General features: G+C 32.9%; 1 protein-coding gene across 3 annotated transcripts in view; it reads right to left on the bottom strand.

The window, feature by feature from the left end:
- LOC147070026 (uncharacterized) overlaps window positions 1-19,876 on the bottom strand; it is a 259,354-nt gene that overhangs the window by 31,133 nt on the left and 208,345 nt on the right. For 2 of the 3 annotated variants that reach the window (XM_085949958.1, XM_085949960.1), the window contains one exon: window positions 14,366-14,674. The exons of the other annotated variant lie outside the window; for it this stretch is intronic. The gene's annotated coding sequence lies outside the window, so the exon portion shown is untranslated. The remainder of the gene's footprint in view (window positions 1-14,365; window positions 14,675-19,876) is intronic. 3 annotated transcript variants of the gene reach the window in all.

The following is a 19,876-nucleotide window of genomic DNA, read 5'->3' as shown; positions in this document are numbered from 1 at the left end:
TTCTAATGTAGTTATTTTGTATTAAAAGTATTTTTTCTGTTATATTTTCCATAAAAATTGATAAAAAAAATCAATCCCGAAATCCCGGGATTATGTTTATCAATCCCGGGATTCATAGGTTTCGAAAATAGCTCGGGATTGGATTCCCTAATTATAACCAATAGAAATAATCTTTTTGGAAAAAGTAAGACACCCACCCCGCAGGAATCGAATGTTCAGTAATTGGAATGTTACATTCTTAAATCTTGTAAATTATTTGTTGAAAAAAAAAGTTATTTCAAAATTGTTAGCAAGTTCAACTAAGTTACAAACAAAAAATCTCGGAGTAACCCGTGACGTCGGTTATTAATTAAAGTGATACCTAACTACTTTGATTTAAAATACAAAAGCCGATCGCCAATAAGTAGCTCGATTTGGGAAGCGTTTCAGTGAGTATTAAAAAGTGAGTAGTTAAAATGTTTGTTATTGAGTATGACTCCTTTAGCATAGTGGACTATGTGCGTGGGCGCGATACCCGAGAGATGCAGGTTCGATTCCTGCGGGGGGTGTCTTACTTTTCTCAAAAAGATTTTTTTTATTGGTTATAATATATTTTCTCAAGTGTTTTCAAAATTATGTATGTTCGATATTACATAGAGATACAATCGTTAATAAGAGATTCGGACGCCGGCGATGTATAGGAAACAAAATAAGCATTACACCATCATTTTATATTAACATTAAAATAGTACCACACGTGCATAGTTTCAACGAAGTTGTATTGGTAGGTAGCTTAAGGGTCCACGTGCCACGTAAAGATAAAATAATAATAATTTGGTTAATATTTGGGAGCGCTGCTTGAATAATCTGTATAGACATGAAAGATTTATGATCACATAAAATACAATATCAATGCCAGAAAGAGTATTAAAGTAATTAAAGTTGAGTATTAAAAGTATTAAAATTGAGAATAGATACCTACATATTTTGGTGAATGAGACGTAGGTAGGTCCTCGCACGTGGTTATACCACTGATCTGATTCAAAATAATTATTTTTAACAGCACGTGCATAATATTTTTTATTAAATAATGTTATAATATAGGCCCACGATGGCCGCGCGGCTTTAGCGTCGGCCTATAGCGTCGTGGGACCCAGGTTCGAACCCTGGGTCTGGCAAGTGGAGATATTGTTTTTCAATTTGTGTACGAGTCAGAGCATGGACCTAATAGGCTGAGCAAGTGGCTGACATCCATTTCTCGTAAAAAAATAATCGCGTTAATACAAACCTCCACTCTGTAGAGGCCCATATTATGATCTTATTAGGATAGGACATGGTCAAAAATAAATAGGTAAGTAGTAAAATATTATATCCGGTAAACTATCCATTTAACTTTGCAATTGATTCGTAAATTTGGATAAATTATATGCATTCGTAGTATAATATGTATATAAGTACAAAAAATGCTAGGGACAACAACGGATATCTTATGAAACAAAATATAAATTTATTAGCAATTCTAGAACGACAACGTTAAAATAATATGTACCTACTCTTTCATGGTTAACTATTTTTTTTTAAACAAATAATTCACAAGATTTGAGATCTTAAAATTATTTTTATTGAACATACTTAATTTTAAAACACCTCAGATATATACCTACTAGAAAAAATCTAAATCACATCGACGCCAATCCAATGGATACAGGTTCGAGTCCCGTCGGGCATCGTATTTTTTTCTAAGATTTTTTTTAGTAGTTCCTTTCGTATGTTTTTATTTATAAAATAGAAACACTTCCGGTTTTAGTATTTATTCAGAGTTCACAGAGATTAATCAACAATAACAGAGAATACTTCAAACGGTACACGAAACAGATTAACAAGACAATACGACTCGCTCGACCAAATAACCAAATGAACTTGCCAAAGGATTGGTTCAGTTCAGGTAGGTATCACATTTGACAACTAGAAACCACACTTATTACTAGAAACGAATCTCGATAGTGCAAGGCACTTAGTTTCAAAATAGAGAACCTGCATGATTAAAAGGGTCAGAGCTAATCAGACTAAGTTGACTGGCTGTAAGACTGTGAGAGATACCAATTATGGAGTTAACATAGAGTTAAATAATAATATATCTACATAGCGCTTGCGGCGTCCAGTCAATAGGCTGTATCATCTATAGGTATCTTTTCGAAGTCACGCCGCTATACAGTACCTAGGTATATATTTGAAGCTTTTTAATATGATGTATTATTATTTTACAGTTTATTTAACCATTAAATGGTAATTTCCATGATAAGAAATGGTAGCGTTTAGTGCAGCTCTCGAAATGACCGCACTGTAATGTGCCTCCGAATGAGTCAAATTTTCGAGACAGCCGCAGTCTAACGGAAATATCTTCAGGGTCTTTGGATATTTTTTTATATATTATTACTAAATTAATCAATTAAACTATAGAAGCAATGACGTCCCGTGGAGCTAAGCAGACCATCCACTTCTACTGACAGCAGATAAAAGAACAGAATAGAATGATATAATTTTAATGGTATATTTCGTAGAAATGAGATTTTTAGTTTAGCATAATTTATATTCTTCATAATCTACGTATATACGACACCTAACCAATACTTGCATAACCCCACAACTGAGCATTACCAAATTTACTCTAAACTCTCAGCTAAATCTTCTATATTAAAGCGAAAAAAAATGAAATTCTTAAAATAGACAAATGCCTAAAAGAGACATTGCCAGGAGCGATTTATTTTCTGGGACCCCAAATCACGCATGTCGTTTCAATGATTTTTATTCAATTTCTGACCACTCAGCCTGTCATGATCTATTTGTGTTCCTAATAAAAAAGGATGAACTTTCCCTTTATCGTTTCTGCGAACTTATATTATAATCTGCATATAGACGATGTGTTTATTTCAACCGGATGAGATGAAGAGTATTTTAGTTATACATTTTTGAATCGCGAAGTTTCGTCAAAATCTACATAATTTGCTTTATTTTGTCATTTCTAAAGGTGGAATCCCACGACAGATTACTTGGCATTGACAAACGTATGAATAATTGTAGTTTTGTTCATGTATTTCTACAATTATTGTACAAGTCAATAATTTAATATTAACTGTTACAACGACTGATGTATTTGGGAAAAAATCATGCTCACTTTATGAAATTATTCGCAGTCCTAAGAGCATACTTCAGTGAAACGGCAAATAATTTTCAGCAATAGGTGGGACGTCATTTTGCATGCGTTGCCAGTCGGAGAGCGATAGTCGAGCTGTCAGCACGTCAATTTGTTTTGTGATGGCGTCGGAGGAATTAATTCTTAAATCGTGTAAAACGTTACGTATTTACTCGAAAAACAAAACATGTCAATGAATATATTATTATTATTACCTACTTAAATAACAATAAACATAACATTAAATGGACGCATGTTGAATTTTTATGACAAATTATGTTATGTTCGTCACGCGTCGTTTTCACAATCTGCGCGTCGCGTAGTCACGTTCATTTTAGACCATGCCTCAGCTGAAGTATAAGCCTTAATGCTCTTTTAGGTAAAAAATATTTGTCAAGTATCTCTACAAACACCGATCACATGATTATGCAGTTGTGTTAGTGATTCGCCACCTTTTTTGAGAAATCTCAGTGTCCCTACCTGACTGAAACGTCATTAATTTAAGGTTCAGGTGAGAAAATTCTAATATAGTTACCTACGTAAAGTAGTAAGCATTGACATACATGACAAAGTGCTGCCCTTAAATAAACTTAAAATAAACTATTAAACGGGGCATGCACCTTATAAAATATTAATATTCACCTAGTTTAATTTATAAATAACAAATTACTTTAAACTCATAATAATAAAATTAGTGAAAAAAGAATATTCCGACTTTGGACCTACAATATTAATAATATATTACAAATAAATAAAATACAATAGATAAGTATATAATTTAAAAAAAAAACTATATACTGTAATGCTCAAGTGCCTGAAAGGAGGTATTAAATATACCAATAGACAACTAGAAAGAAAATGAATTCTTGACAATTAAGAATGGAATAGAGTTGTTTTAAAAGAAATGTGTAGAAAAGTTTTTCAAAATTGTGTACTTATTGTTATTTCAAATTATTAAAAAACATGCGATATTGATTTTAGTTTCAACCATTGACTTATTGATAAATTAGGGGCACACCCTTACATGCAATAAAAAAAAAAACCGCTAGCAAAATAGGTCAAATATAATATGAATGCAAATTTACAATATATAAGTTAGATTATCATTTCCTAAGTTAAATATATTAGCATCAAGTTGTTGTTGTTATACTCTGACGCAGTCTAATTATTATAACTTGTAGTTTCAAATTACGATAGCCATTATTAAATTCATAAAAATCATCCGAAGAGATGGCTTTATCCAACACGTACTTAATTTTATATAATGTCATTCCAGTTACGACGAGGAAATAAGCTGATTGACGTGACAATAACGTACATAATAATATGTAAAAAACCTAATTTAAATTGGTAAAATCTTTGAATAGTGTTTCGCAAACTGTTAAAGCGAAGGTACCTCGGGTGACTCTTGTGAGATAATAAATCTGAAAACGACTGTGTTCCATCTGCCTTGCGATAGATTGTATTTTGATGTACCTACTAGTATTTTGTTAATTCTACGATATTTGAGTTATTTATATTGACAGCCAGTGACATCCCTAGACATAATGCCGCCACTAGGCAGCGCTAAAATGCCGCCCCATTTTTATACAGTATTTTTTATCATTCTTACATGACCCCAATATTTAAGAAATATGTTGTATGGATACATTACTAACAAAATATATACCACTAAATCAAATTTAAATGCCATCTCCACTTCAATAAACAATATTGCGATTCCACGGTTTCAGATGCATTAAAAAATACACCTGACAGCTTTCAAAACACGCGAGCTAGGTAAGTACTTATGTACCTACCTATAATTCGCAAATCTGCACGTGTCATTGCTGGTCATCAAGGACGTGACGTCCAAGGAGAACAGAAGTAAACTACATATCGCGAAACCGACAAAAATACAGTCCTGTTAAACCTTTTATGACAATTCTTAATACATTTTGTTTCCAACCAGTGAGCTGATTTTTTTAATCGAAGGATATTTTCATTATTAGGTACTTACTAAGTTTAGGTATCTATTTCTATATAATATACCTAATGATTATCCTCGATTTGCCGCCCTTCGAGTGACTGCCACCCCCAAGCGACGCTCAATCTGCCTAACCCCACGGGACGTCACTGTTGGCAGCTGTTTCGAACTTTACACTCATCTTCAGAATGGCCATAATTTTCAAAAAAAACGATTGCAAGTCATGACAGAAAGAGAAAATACATTGTATTAATCTATTTTTCTTTCTATCAACTTAATTTCTTAGTTCTATGGATTTTGCACCTAAAATTGCGGCCACACCGAAAACAAGTCGCGCGACAACTCGTTAAATTTTACGATAAGCATGATAATTATCGTAAAATTTCTTAAGCAATTATGATAATTATCGTAAAATTTAACGAGTTGTCGCGCGACTTGTTGCCGGTGTGGACCCGGCATAAGAGCATGCATGCATTCATACAAAAAAGACAGCACACTGTCAGACTATATAATTACCACGAACCAGTGGCAAAGGGTGGAGGTAGGCTGTTAAGATCAGCCATAAATAGTGCATACTAAACTTTTTAGTCTACATATTTGTTTTCATTGAAATAAGACTACAATTTACACCTCTCTTGGCTCTGTTAACTTTTATAGCGACAGTTTTGACGGCTAACTTATTGTAAATTATAATAATTATGACACCTCAATACATAAATATGATAGCCGCCTATAGCAGCATTGTGTATAGAATATATGCGCAGAGACACGCGACACTGAATGATTTTGACCTCCCCCTCTCGATACAAATAAAATAATAACTGTAAATTCCAACTACTAACATAACTAGAACAAATAATATCTATAAGTATCTTTTCCCTATCCAATTTTTATTAATAATGATAATGATGACACATAATAATATTACGTAATGGTTTATTTTTTTGAGTATCTGTTCAAGATTATGTTGACCCTTTTGATATTAGTTGCAAGGATTTTGTTATGCTTTGTGTAATTTTGTGAGAAATGCGTATCTTTTTAATATTGTGAAATAGTTTAATAAGTATTATAATAATATACTTAACCGATTTAAACTGTTTCAAACCCCCATTTAAATCTTCTGACGAATCGATTGCGTCATCTGTGTCAGAGAAAAATACCGTTGAACACAGTTAAAATAAGTGTCAACCCGAATAATCATTAATAAATGATTATTTTATTTTTACGCCATATAGTAATGTTTAAACAACACACCGCATGCATATTTTACTGCCTCATCGGCTATACGAAATTATAAGGCAAACATCGATATAGTGACGTTTCAACTCTGTAAGTATTTTTCTGAAACCAGAGAACTCAGAAATAATGGGAACTGAAATACGAAACGGGTAAGGAAGAATACGTGATAAATTTAAACACGTGTCAAGAATACGTCATACGTCGAATACTGACAACTGCCCTCAGCTTATTCATTGACGCTCATTTAATATTAGTGTATTACACACACTATTGCACGTCTATAGTGCGTGGTTCATTTTCGTAGGACACTCACACATTCAAAACCCTGCGTAAAAATTTACTGTATTGGTAGGTATATAGCCTATCGGAATTCTATATATTATCTGTTCTGTATCTGCAACATTAAAATAGAATTTGAAATAAAATGGTTATTATAAAACTTCATAAAAATAAAATAATCAATCGAGAGACTGTACTGTACGTGTACTATAAAATATGTGCGATTTCTATTATTTTTCTGTTGATTATATAAATCAATATTATTATGTTGGTACACGTGACCTTTGAGGAATACTGGCTTAGATAATTACGTCAGAATCAGGCAGACGAAAATGATGTAAGTAAGCAATTTTTAAGTGATGTATTTTTGTGTTTTTTTTAATTAGTATTGTTAAAATAAATGATAAATACTTAAATATATTCCGATAAAATATCCACTTGTGTTTGTTTTTGTATAGTGGAGTAATGTTATTTATTTACAAAACATTGTTATCTGTCAGGCTTATAAGGTCATGAGAAGTAATATTTACAAAAAAATATGGTTCCGCGTTGATACAATGGTACCTATACAGTCACCGATAATATGATTTGGTTATTTCCAAGATGTATTTCGTATCTTCTAGACCAGTGGTTCTCGTGTGCGGTCCTGGTGGCCACATGCGGCCAGCAACGCTTTACAGAATAATGTTTCAAAAATTTATTTATAAAATTGGTTGAATACACATTCTTCTTCTTATTGTGCACATCCCCTAGCGGAGGTCGGCCACCATCAAGGCGATCTTATCTTTGTCGTCTGCTACCCGGAACAGTTCGGTGGAGCTGCACTCGTACCAATCACGGAGGTTCTTAAGCCACGAAATGCGGCGCCGTCCTCTGCTACGCTTCCCATTGATCTTTCCTTGAATGATAAGTTGGGGAATGCTGTATTTTTGTCCTCTCATAATGTGGCCGAGGTATTGTAGTTTCCTGGTTTTGATACTACGTAGAACTTCTCGGTCCTTCCCCATTCAATTGAAAACTTCAACATTTGTCACCCGGTCAGTCCAAGGAATTTTGGGGATGCGTCTATACAGCCACATCTCGAAAGCCTCAAGTCTCCGTGACATTTCTTGGTTTAGCGTCCATACTTCCATACCATAGAAAAGAATTGAGAGCACATAACAACGTACCATACGCAGTCTCAGACCTAGGTGAAGATCTCGATTGCTAAGGAGGCGTCTCATTTTAAGAAAGGCGCTCCTTGCGATCTCACTCGAAGAGTCAACTCACTTCAAAGAATTGGCAACAATTGCATTATTAATATTGTCGATTTTTCCTACTACTGTATACTGTGAAAGAAAAAGTATTGAAGAATTTCCATTTATTTTTAAATAAAAAGATATGTACTAAAATGTTCAAAGGTATTTTATTAAATAGACTTGTCTATACATTTAATAAATTGATACATACTTTTAGTAAATACGATTCAGCTTTAATTTTTTCAATCACAACAAAAGTGAAATTTGCTGCGGCCACAAGACGTTTCCATAGAACTGTCGATGTCAATTGTGCGGCCATAGTTAAATTTCACGTGAGAACCACTGGTCTAGACTACATCACTGACTTGTTTTGAGCCCCCAACGATAAAAAAAAATTACATAAAACCATAAATTTGAACCACCAACGTGCTAGTAAAAATAGTATTATTAAAAATACGCATTTGTCCGCGTGCATTTATATACGCTAAACATGCGCACAAAACTGAATTAAATCGGGTTTTTTTTATTTGCAGTGGGAACAGACATCGTATCATTATGATAGAAAATAAAACAGTTATTTTTTCAATGCGGCAATAGATGTATTATAGGTTGTAATGAAAAACATCGACGTTGCGCAGTGGAGAAAGCGAATGACATTCACACCCGGATGTCCTGGGTTCGAAACAGCTGTTCAAATTATGTATTATTTGTATGTGTATGCTTTTTTGTAATTTTTTAATTTTTAGGTGAATATTTCGTCACAAAATATGGAAATTGCTATTCGCTAATTAATATGCACCGTGCCACCTTCTGCAGTTTCGCAGACATAATGAAACGGCTCGAAGAACTGTCACTTTTCGTTTAGCATTTTTAAAATATGTATATGTGTGTATGTACTTTCGTTTCAAATGGCAATATTGCTTTAGAAGACGTGAAGTATTTCTTTTCAGAAAAAAACACAAATGCATTACTTACTTATATCTAGACAAGATTGAAATATGTACCTAACGTATAGTATCCAGCCTATAACGTATAGTATCCATTATGTACCTAACGTATATTATTATAAAGAGATGTCACGAGATGTGGCTGCATAGACGCATCCTCAAAATTCTTTGGACTTACCGGGTGACAAAATGTTGAAGTTCTCAATCGAATGAGGAATGACAGTACAGAACAGTGACAAAACAGAACAACGATAAATATAACTTTGACCTTTCAGGAAGAATGTAAATTTAATATTGAAATTGTCCTATCTCTATTATGTTGATAGATTTTTAATAGCACAGATTTTCAATACGCCATAATAAATCAAATTATATACCCAATTTCGCATTACTAATCGCTAGAAAGCCTCAAATAAACATAAATCGGTGTTGCCGGCAAGCTTAGGATATTTCATCTTAATCAATATACTATGTTCTAAATGATTGGGTGACTAGGTACAACGAAATAATCAGTTTAATAAATTGAGGTATTTACGCCAAATGGCCAACATGCAGTGATTACATTAATTGTATATAAGTACTCTATATATAAAAAAATGCATTATTTTCAAAATAACGGTATTGTAAAAAAAATGAAAGTTTATATTATATTTTGACGATTTCACTAAAAAATGGTTTTTTTTTTTAAATATTAAATATTTGTATATAAGTATATGTAGTTCGTTTAAAATTTAATTAATAAATAGATTCCACAACAATTAATGTTTCATTTTTCCCCTGGCTGTTCTGTTTTGTCCGGTCAACTATTGTACAAAGATGTGAAACCATATACAGTCCAAATTGTTCGCTATTGTTAATAATGTAAGACCATTGTCACATCCGTGGTTACAAACTTATAATATTAAATTTATAGTAGAGTGTGAGGGGTACTGAATTACTAAATATCATTGATCTGCTCTCATTGAAAGTGTGATATACATATTATCAGTGTTACACAGTGGCGAAGGGTGACTTTTGGAAAGAGGTAGGCTGTGGAGATCTGATAAAAAGAGCACACTTGTCAGGTATACTTACGAGAATAGTACGATATTTAATACTAATGAATATGTACACACTAGTAAATGACAACGACACACTAATTCAATGAAACTTCAAAAACTCATTGTCGACATAAAAATGAGCGATGTGTTTAAATTACGTATTTTTCAAAACATGTATACCCATCAAAAATCATTAGATAAAATTTATTTTTATTTATAAAAACAATCTATACTTACTTATTTCTTAATATTCGATTAAAAGCCGTTGAAATTATTTTTTTAATTATCTAATTATCAATGATTTTGGACAAAGCGCGCAGTCGTGACAACATTATTATGCGCGAATGTTTTAGGCTCTGCGATAGGAGCTTACCTTATTTCATACAAATCAGCAGACTTGCTGAGGTTACGAGACGTAAAGTCCATAAGAAAAAAATTCAGAATTATTTGACACATAATCGGAGATTTATTTACGTCGAGACGTCGCGGCGTTTTTTATTTATTTACGGCGCGCTGTGGTATATTTTTAAATACCTTTGCAGTTGTTTTGTAAACTGTGTAATACCGGAATACATTCCTACATAATATATACGACATCTCTCGTTGGCAAAATAATTTATTTTTATATAACATAAAATAATGAAGTGATTAAGTATATAAATATTTCGATATGCAATTAAAAAATATTTTTCTTAAAAAGGTAGGCTTTAAATAATCGCCTAGTATGGAGTCTTCGCCACTGGTGTTACATGTATAATATTTTCCTCTACTGAGTAGGTATAATGATTGAAAATAAATTATTACACACTTCTTAGTAAATAGAAGCAAATATAGTAATTTTTCGGGCGCCTGCATATTGTAATTCCATCGCAGAGATAAAAATATGGCAAAAAATAACTACGATAATACGTATTGGGAATATTATTCTTGGAATTGATAAAAAAGTGGGATTTACACAATTCAATATGGCTCGAGATAAAATTATTATGGTACGCCATTGGTTGGTTTATTTTTAAACAGCGTATTTACAGGTAAATCGCACTAAATCTATTAAAATAACTTCGGGAAGGGCCCCACCTTAATCCGATAATCTCTAAAATGAAAAGATTTAACAGAATAATCGCTAATGGATATTGAAAGAAAATATTATTACTTTTCAAAATAACCTTATATAAACTAAGCTTTGGATTTATTTATATATTTTCATATACCCGATAAATTCAGTGAAAATCAGTTCTAATACGGTGACGGTAGATTTGAATCATATTTGGGACGGTCATCTACTCAAAAGACTGATCCCATATTATATCAGTGGCGAAGAGTACAGGTAGGCTGTTAAAATCCAGTATACTATACTATAGTGCAGGGGTAGTCAACCTGGTTCCTACCGCCCACTAGTGGGCGTTCCAGCTTTAATGGTGGACGGTAGATGTTTTAATAACATAAACATACATTCGATAGTGGACGATATGAAGACCTATGGAAAAATAAAAAAAAGCCTGTCTTATATCCAAATATGTGGAAAATGATATTCAATTAATTGATTCCTTTCCCGACTTCATATCTAGTGGAATCAGGCTTTAGTGCTGTTAATCATTTATTATGACCAAATAAAGAAATCCCCTGAATATTTCCGAAAGAGGAGACCTTCGTTTGTTCCTCGCAAAAATTGAGCCAGATATTCAGTATTTAGTTTCGCAGCATCAGCCTCAGGGATCTCATTAATAATTTCATTAATTAAATGTAATTTCATCCGACTTCACGCTTCTATGTATGCAAAGTATAAATAAAAAGATAGATTTAACTACAGTAAGTTGTTTTATAAAGATTTATTCTGCCAAACTTAGCGAAAGTCTGACATAAAGTATTTGGTACGTAATTATTATTATATGAACTCTGGCTTTATAAATTTTATAAAGTAAAATTACTTCCCTACTGTATAAATCACCATTACTGTGGAACCGGTGGGCGGTTAGAAAATTTTACTATTAACAGAGATACAAAATAGGGCGGTAGGTATAAAACGGTTACTTACTACCCTCGCTATAGTGTATGTATGCATACAGTAATACAAGAGAATTGGTAAGGACAACTTACGAGTGTAGGTGTAGTGATGGTGAACGTAATAAATGTAATTTAATAAATATCTAATAATCTAACATATTATAATTTTCTTGACATCTTGCGGTGGCGTTAGTGTGATTATTGACCACAGGATTTCTTTAATTAGATATGCAATTTCCTGTCTACGTTGTAAGATTATTAATACAGATATTTAAGCAAATACCATTTAAATAATTAATTGTTTCACGTAATTTACCGGTCATAGGTATATTGCCAAGAAAATAATTTTCAGCTATTCGATTTGCTATCTCCACAAAAAAAATATATTCCAAGCATGATACATACAGGATACACACAACTAAAAGGATAGTGGGTTACCTTCTGGGTTTTCAGTGGAAGAAAGTACGATTCTCGAGTGTGGATAAATATGAAATAAAAACCCATCTCTACTTGTAATAGTATCATGCCTTCATCAATTTGACGCCGCTATATTTGTATCGCTCTCAAGCAGCGCATGTACCTGCCTACCTACCAGTGGCGAAGGGTAGAGGTAGGCTATTAAGATCCAACATAACGTCGCTTAAGAAACAACACCGCGTAAGTCCCCATTCGGCGGTTTTGAGTTTTGAATAACATTCGAAAGGTAAAAAAATCCTACACCGTGTTCCTTATATGGAAAAATTCTTTTTGAATGAAAAAATGTTTTTTTTAACTAAACACAAAAAAAAATAAGTTAAAAGGTATCAATTTTCAATTTTTTGAGACGTTTTTTGTTTCCCCTGAAAATTTTAATCAATTGACTTCCGCGGTGTCGTTTCTTCAGCGACGATAAATAATAGTGCACACTAAAATTTGTCAAACGTATTTGTTTTCGTTGAACTAAGAAAACAATGTGTAGATAGTATTTGTTAGTTTTTAAAATTCAACTAAACCCTGCCCAGTCCAAGCCATAGTAGATAATAGTAAGAAAATATTCGTTTATAAATAACCCTATAACTATAACCACACATAATTTTAGATATTTTATAGATAAGAATATTTTTATCGATTACGGTTTAGTATAGGCAAGACGTAATGAATTTTAACATCTAACCAACACCACCTGTAATTGTGGATTCTTAATTCAACGAACACAAATAAGTAAGTATGACTGACAAAGTTTTGTGTGCACTATTTATTTCAAATCTTAACAGCATACCTGCACCCTTCGCCACTGCTACCTATGAGGGGGAGTCATATGAAATAGGTAACGTAAAAATTACAAGAAATAATATTCTACTCTACGTTTTTACTTTTAATTTCAATTATATGTATATTATTTTCAAATTTAGTTTCCGATATCGATACAATCATACGTCTCAACTACTTTGGCGTAACAGCCTATTTAGTCAAATCTGAATAGGTACCAGTGGCGAAGGGTGGAGTCACGCCACGCACCTAAGTGTGCTTTGACTGATTTTACAGAGACTTTCTAATAAAAGTGCCAATCGGAGAGAGGAGTATAGTGAACTAACAAAACCAAAGGATTCCTATTAATAAGTGTATTATATTATTATGGTACAACAAACAGAGCTGAAACAATACGGACATACAAAACGATGTTTACGAGATATTTACGTCCGTAATAATACACCGCAAATAAATACAATATAGCAGTGGCTAGGGGTGGAGGTAGGCTGTGTAGATCCGACATAAATAGTGCGTACCCTACTAAGCTTCAGTCATACTCCTTCTTTTCATCGAAGTATGAATACAAATTAATCGGAAATGGTAGTGATTATTTTTTTTTAATTCAGAGGCCATTATCTCTTATATCTCTTGATAATGGCCTCTGCAACGAGCCCGAAATATCGAGGAAAGAAGGAAGAAGTAATTACACACGGTGGAAACACAAAAATCTATTACTCTCGAGTCTCGGTTTATGCATTGAAGCTCATTTAATATTAATTAATGTATTACACACACTATTGCACGTTTATAATGCGTGGTTCATTTTCGTACGACACTCCAAAACCCTGCGACACATTTACTGTATTGGTATATAGCCTATCGGAATTCTATTTATTATCTGTTTTGTGTCTGAAACATTGAAATAGAATTTGAAATAATGTGGTTATTATAAAACTTCATAAAAATTAAACAATCAATCGAGAGGCTGTTACTGTATCATGTACTATAAAATATGTGCTTAAGTACTTAATTTGGCACTCATGAAAATGAAGGTTGCTCATCACTGAAGACTTTAAAAAAAAACAAGTGATTGAAAGAAACCGTTTTAAACATGTTGTGTTTGGAAGATATTTTACATACATACGAAACATCGAACATATCAGGTAGGGTCTGTTCCCCTTACCGCCATAGTAGTGTTTTATTGTAAATAATAGTTTTAATAAATAAATAAGAAAAAGTAGGTTACATACACTTTGTATTTATGCAGCGGCGAAAAGTCATGACGACAACTAGTTGACATTATCCCTTCTTTGAAGAAAGCCACAAGTGTCTGAATTGTGCACCAAAACAGCGAAGTGAGTCCGTATATTGTCACGCACAAGAGAGAAAAACTTTCACAGATAAAAGTCGTTCACACGTTTTTTGATTATTTCTATTTTGCACGAAATCACGATCAAATGGTGGGGAAAGTTTCCGGAATGGCTCACCGTGGGATGCCGGGAGAGACGTCTATCCCGCTCGAAAGAGGGTGGACGAGTGACTGATCAAAACAGGTCCGGCTGAAAGAAAATTGTTTCAGGTAAGCAGGGAGTTCGAAAAATAACCCCCCTCTCCATAGAAATAGGAATAAAGGACTCTCTTTAAATTTAAACCATAGATACTAATATTTTACACACTGGAATATTTTATATATTTCGTTTGTTGGTAATTATGTGTATGTCTTAGGTAAAATTGATGATTAATATTGTTAGATAAGTATTTACAATGTTGCATTTAGAGTGAACTATTTTTTATCTTTGTTGACAAAAACTATCATATTTTTAATAGTGGCCCCAACACTTTATTTTTTAACCTATTATAACCTATTTTTAACTTATTTAATTTATTTGTATTTAATGGGAAACACCTGGTGTGATAGCAGTTTTTGATCAGGGTTTGCTTTATTATTTTAGGACTTTAGGCCATAAATCAAAGGGACACAACGCGAGCTGACTGTCCGCAAATATTGAAGGCGCGTTATGTTTAAGTGACAAACTTTAATGCATATTACGAGACAGACGTTACTATTGAAAATAACATATCTTTAAACACGTGTTTAAACCCATATTTCCCATATTTCCACACCCGAAATTTTAAAAAGTGGCCAACACTTTATAATATAGATTTATTTGTATGTAACGGGGAACACGTGACGTGGTAGCATTTTTGGATCGGGGTTCGCTTTATTATTTTAGGAATTTAGGTAATAAAACCAAGGGAAACAACGTGAGCTGAATGTCCGCAAATATTGAAGGCGCGTTATGTTTAAGTGACAAACTTTAATGCATATTACGAGACAGACGTCACTATTGAAAATAACATATCTTTAAACACGTGTTTAAACCCATATTTCCCATATTTCCACACCCGAAATTTTAAAAAGTGGCCAACACTTTATAATATAGATTTATTTGTATGTAACGGGGAACACGTGACGTGGTAGCATTTTTGGATCGGGGTTCGCTTTATTATTTTAGGAATTTAGGTAATAAAACCAAGGGAAACAACGTGAGCTGAATGTCCGCAAATATTGAAGGCGCGTTATGTTTAAGTGACAAACTTTAATGCATATTACGAGACAGACGTCACTATTGAAAATAACATATCTTTAAACACGTGTTTAAACCCATATTTCCCATATTTCCACACCCGAAATTTTAAAAAGTGGCCAACACTTTATAATATAGATTTATTTGTATGTAACGGGGAACACGTGACGTGGTAGCATTTTTGGATCGGGGTTCGCTTTATTATTTTAGGAATTTAGGTAATAAAACCAAGGGAAACAACGTGAGCTGAATGTCCGCAAATATTGAAGGCGCGTTATGTTTAAGTGACAAACTTTAATGCATATTACGAGACAGACGTCACTATTGAAAATAACATATCTTTAAACACGTGTTTAAACCCATATTTCCCATATTTCCACACCCGAAATTTTAAAAAGTGGCCAACACTTTATAATATAGATTTATTTGTATGTAACGGGGAACACGTGACGTGGTAGCATTTTTGGATCGGGGTTCGCTTTATTATTTTAGGAATTTAGGTAATAAAACCAAGGGAAACAACGTGAGCTGAATGTCCGCAAATATTGAAGGCGCGTTATGTTTAAGTGACAAACATTAATGCATATTACGAGACAGACGTTACTATTGAAAATAATATATTATTAAGCACATGTTTAAGTTTTTCCCATATTTCCACACCCGAATTTTTAAATAGTGGCCAACACTTAATAATATAAATTTATTTTTATGTAACGGGGAACACGTGGCGTGATAGCAGTTTCGGATCAGGGTTCGCTTTATTATTTTAGGGCTCTAGGCCATAAAACAAAGGGACACAACGCGAGCTGACTGTGCGCAAATATTGAATGCGCGTTATGTTTAAGTGCATATTACGAGACAGACGTTACAATTGAAAATAACATATTAAAAGGGTGTTGAAGTTTTTCCTATATTTTCGACACCCGAGATCTGTACTCTGTTATTACCACACCCGATAGGGTAAACCAGTTCACATATTTGTGTGTTAACTGGTATTTCTTGTTTGATTTGATTAATTAAAAATATTTATATTATTGTTAATTTAGAAATAACAACGAAACATTTAAAACATATTGCATTGATTTATAATAATAATAATTAATTTAAATTATAATTACTGTGACTTTAGTAGATACCTATTATTTTATGTGAAATATTTTTTGCGACTCGAATTTCGCCTTTCGGTATCTTCTGAACTGATCAATCATATGTCATGAATCTAAATACATAAATCTAGTGTGTTTGTCATGATCTTTCTTTCGTGCACCGTTTTTAAACAAAATCAGGGTTTTATACTATTCCATTTTGAATATTAATACTATCGAACGAAGGTAAGTACTTGATGGAATTTGAATTTAAATTCTAATGGATTTAAGTTTTATACTATTCCATTTGAGAATTTTTTTGTGACCCGGGTATCGCCTTTTGGCATCTACAGGCACTGCGCACACGAATATTACTTAGTTACTTCTTGTTGATATAGTAATTTAATAAAATAAAATAAAGGAAAAACCTTATTAACTTACTAAGTAAATTATTAAGTATAAAAACAAATTTTGAATATTTTTTAAGTGTTTGGTATTCAAAATTTGTTTTTTTAGAATACCATTGCCTGAAGATGCCGAAAGTCAAAACCTGCGTCGCAAACAAGATTCAAATGAAATAGTACACAACTCAAATCAATTAGATTTTTAAATGAAAATTCCATTAAATACCCTCAGTCAAAAATATTTTTTTTAAGAGTGAGGTTTTTGCGAATTGCCAACAGCCATACACAGCTCCATTGGCTTGATTCTATTTTTTCGGGAAAACCGTGAAACATAATATATGAGTATTACGTTTGTTTGATAAATTTAAATTGTGTTGTAATAAGTGGGTATCTACGTCAACATAAAGTCTGTGTAAACAGTATGGTAAAGGTAAAAGTCTAACAGTACCTATGGTAAAAAACTGAACATTATAAAGTTAAAAAAAACTTGATGTTTTAAACAAGTTAAGACTATATTCCTCAACTTATGTCGTGAAAGAAGGTGATATAAGTAAAGAAGATGAAGACACGCGCACTCTAGGTAATTTCCCAGATGCCATTCATTCGTTCAAACAATTTTTGTAACTAAACTTTACTTTACTGTATCACTGACACTTTTGTTAGCTTATTTCACAACAAATTATCACAAAGTTTAGTTTAGACAACACACGTGCCAATTATATTATTTTAAGATCAACATTTCCTTTCTAAAACTTCCACAGGAATCGGTTTTTGCTTTGTTAAATCGTGCATGATACAATATAATATTCTTCATAATAAGACATTGTCAACAGTAATTCTATAGAATATTATTAGTCTATTGGCGATAAATTGTCATATTAAATATTAGTGCTTCATTATTATATTTATAATGTTATGATGATCAAGACAACGTGCAAATCACTATTATTACAAAATTATTAAAATAATAATTGAGACACTAGGTAGAGTAGAGTATATGCTTCATAACTATGGTGGAGAGGTTTCAGAAGAAATTCTTGAGACTCCTTTATTTGAGGTTGTACGGATACTATCCGTGGCTTTATCCAACTGACTTTCTCTTAGGCATGCTTACATACTGCAGTTTGCAATTTAGAAGAAATCTTTATTTAGCTACGTATTTTTTTCGACTTATACGAGGTATAAATGAGAACTCTGCCATTCTGGGCAGTGTTGACCTGTGTGTCCCTGATAACTATCTTAGAAATAGAAAACATCAGTTGTTTATTCCCCCAAGGTGCAGAACCAACCTGCCAATGGTAATGCCAATTGGGAGGGCGATAACTATGTTCAACTAAATTGCTTCGGGTGTTGATATATTCCACCTACGTGAGGATGAGTATAGGTGGACGTTATTTTATAAATGTTCAAAATAGGGCCTGCTTAACTCATCCGGTGTATTTCCATGTACCTATATAATTAATATTTTTGTATTTACATATTTCTACTGTTTAATAACATACTATCTATCTCTTTTTTTATGTCATGTTGTGAACGTCTTAAACTTATAATTTGTAATGTCCACAATATGTAAAAATAAATAAATTGAATTGAATAACTATGCACTCAGGGGCATGAAATATTTTTTTACATATCTATTTATGTATTTATTACTATATATGTATATATCTAAATCATGGGCCTCACATCCTAAAGCGGCCCCCCAGGCTAGGATCTTTGGCGGCCCCCCTACCTATCGCTAAAGAAAAAGGCAGTGTGACGCTCTACAGTAACGTTTTCGAAATCGTGTACGCGGTAAAGTTGATGTATATATTTAGTGTTTTTTGTATATTTTAATAAATCTATTCGAGTTGTCGAGTAACGATACACAATTAAAAATTGTATCGTAGAACCACGTAATTTTAAATAATCACATTATTGAAGAAAAATAACCGGCAGGCGACTTTTTTACTACAAGAAAGAATTTTATTTGCGATGTGTGTTTATATCACTTATCTGGTCGGCTCGCCACGCCAGGCCCTTTCTGAGCCCGGACCCCTAGACTAGAGCCCTGTCAGCCTCCTTTTGTGGGGACCATGATCTAAATACAAGTGAATAAATATCATTTGATCTAATTTTATGCGAGGTAATCAGGCTAAGAGGCGTATCAGTGTAGTAAAAAGTGCAAAAAAGTACCAAGTTATAAAACATATAGGTACTCTACGGGTGTAAGTAAAACTGTGGCGTTCTACTGTGAGTGTTTATAGAATTCAAGATTTTTTCTTTACCATACTACACTAGCAAATCCAGAAAATGTCTTTTAAAACCAATAAATTAATATAAAAATGCCGACGATGGCCAAGTGATAACGTGTCGGTTTATAATGTCGTGAGCCTCGAGTTCTAACCCCAGTTCGATGATACGGTGCAGATACGGTGATTTACAACCATTTTGGTAGAATCGCAGGTACCTAATAAGTGCTAATAATCATCTTAAACCCGTACCTCTTTAAATTCTAAAACCATAAAAATAGTAAGCAAAGAAAACATATGTACTTACCGAAAATATATTGTATAGTAAGTACCTATATTATTTTTAATAGAATCTAAAAAAATGCGCCACAGTAAAAAAAACATAATTTATTCAATTTTGAATAATCATCAGTCTTTTTATTACCAGCTAAAAATCATTAATAGAATAATTAT

This window comes from Rhyacophila brunnea, unplaced genomic scaffold (assembly GCF_057557595.1).
Source record: "Rhyacophila brunnea isolate RB1 unplaced genomic scaffold, BYU_Rbru_1.0 scaffold_22, whole genome shotgun sequence".
Classification (NCBI taxonomy): Eukaryota; Metazoa; Arthropoda; class Insecta; order Trichoptera; family Rhyacophilidae; genus Rhyacophila; species Rhyacophila brunnea.
The sequence above is the reverse complement of the archived record's forward strand: the minus strand, read 5'-3'. Positions and strand labels throughout refer to the sequence as shown.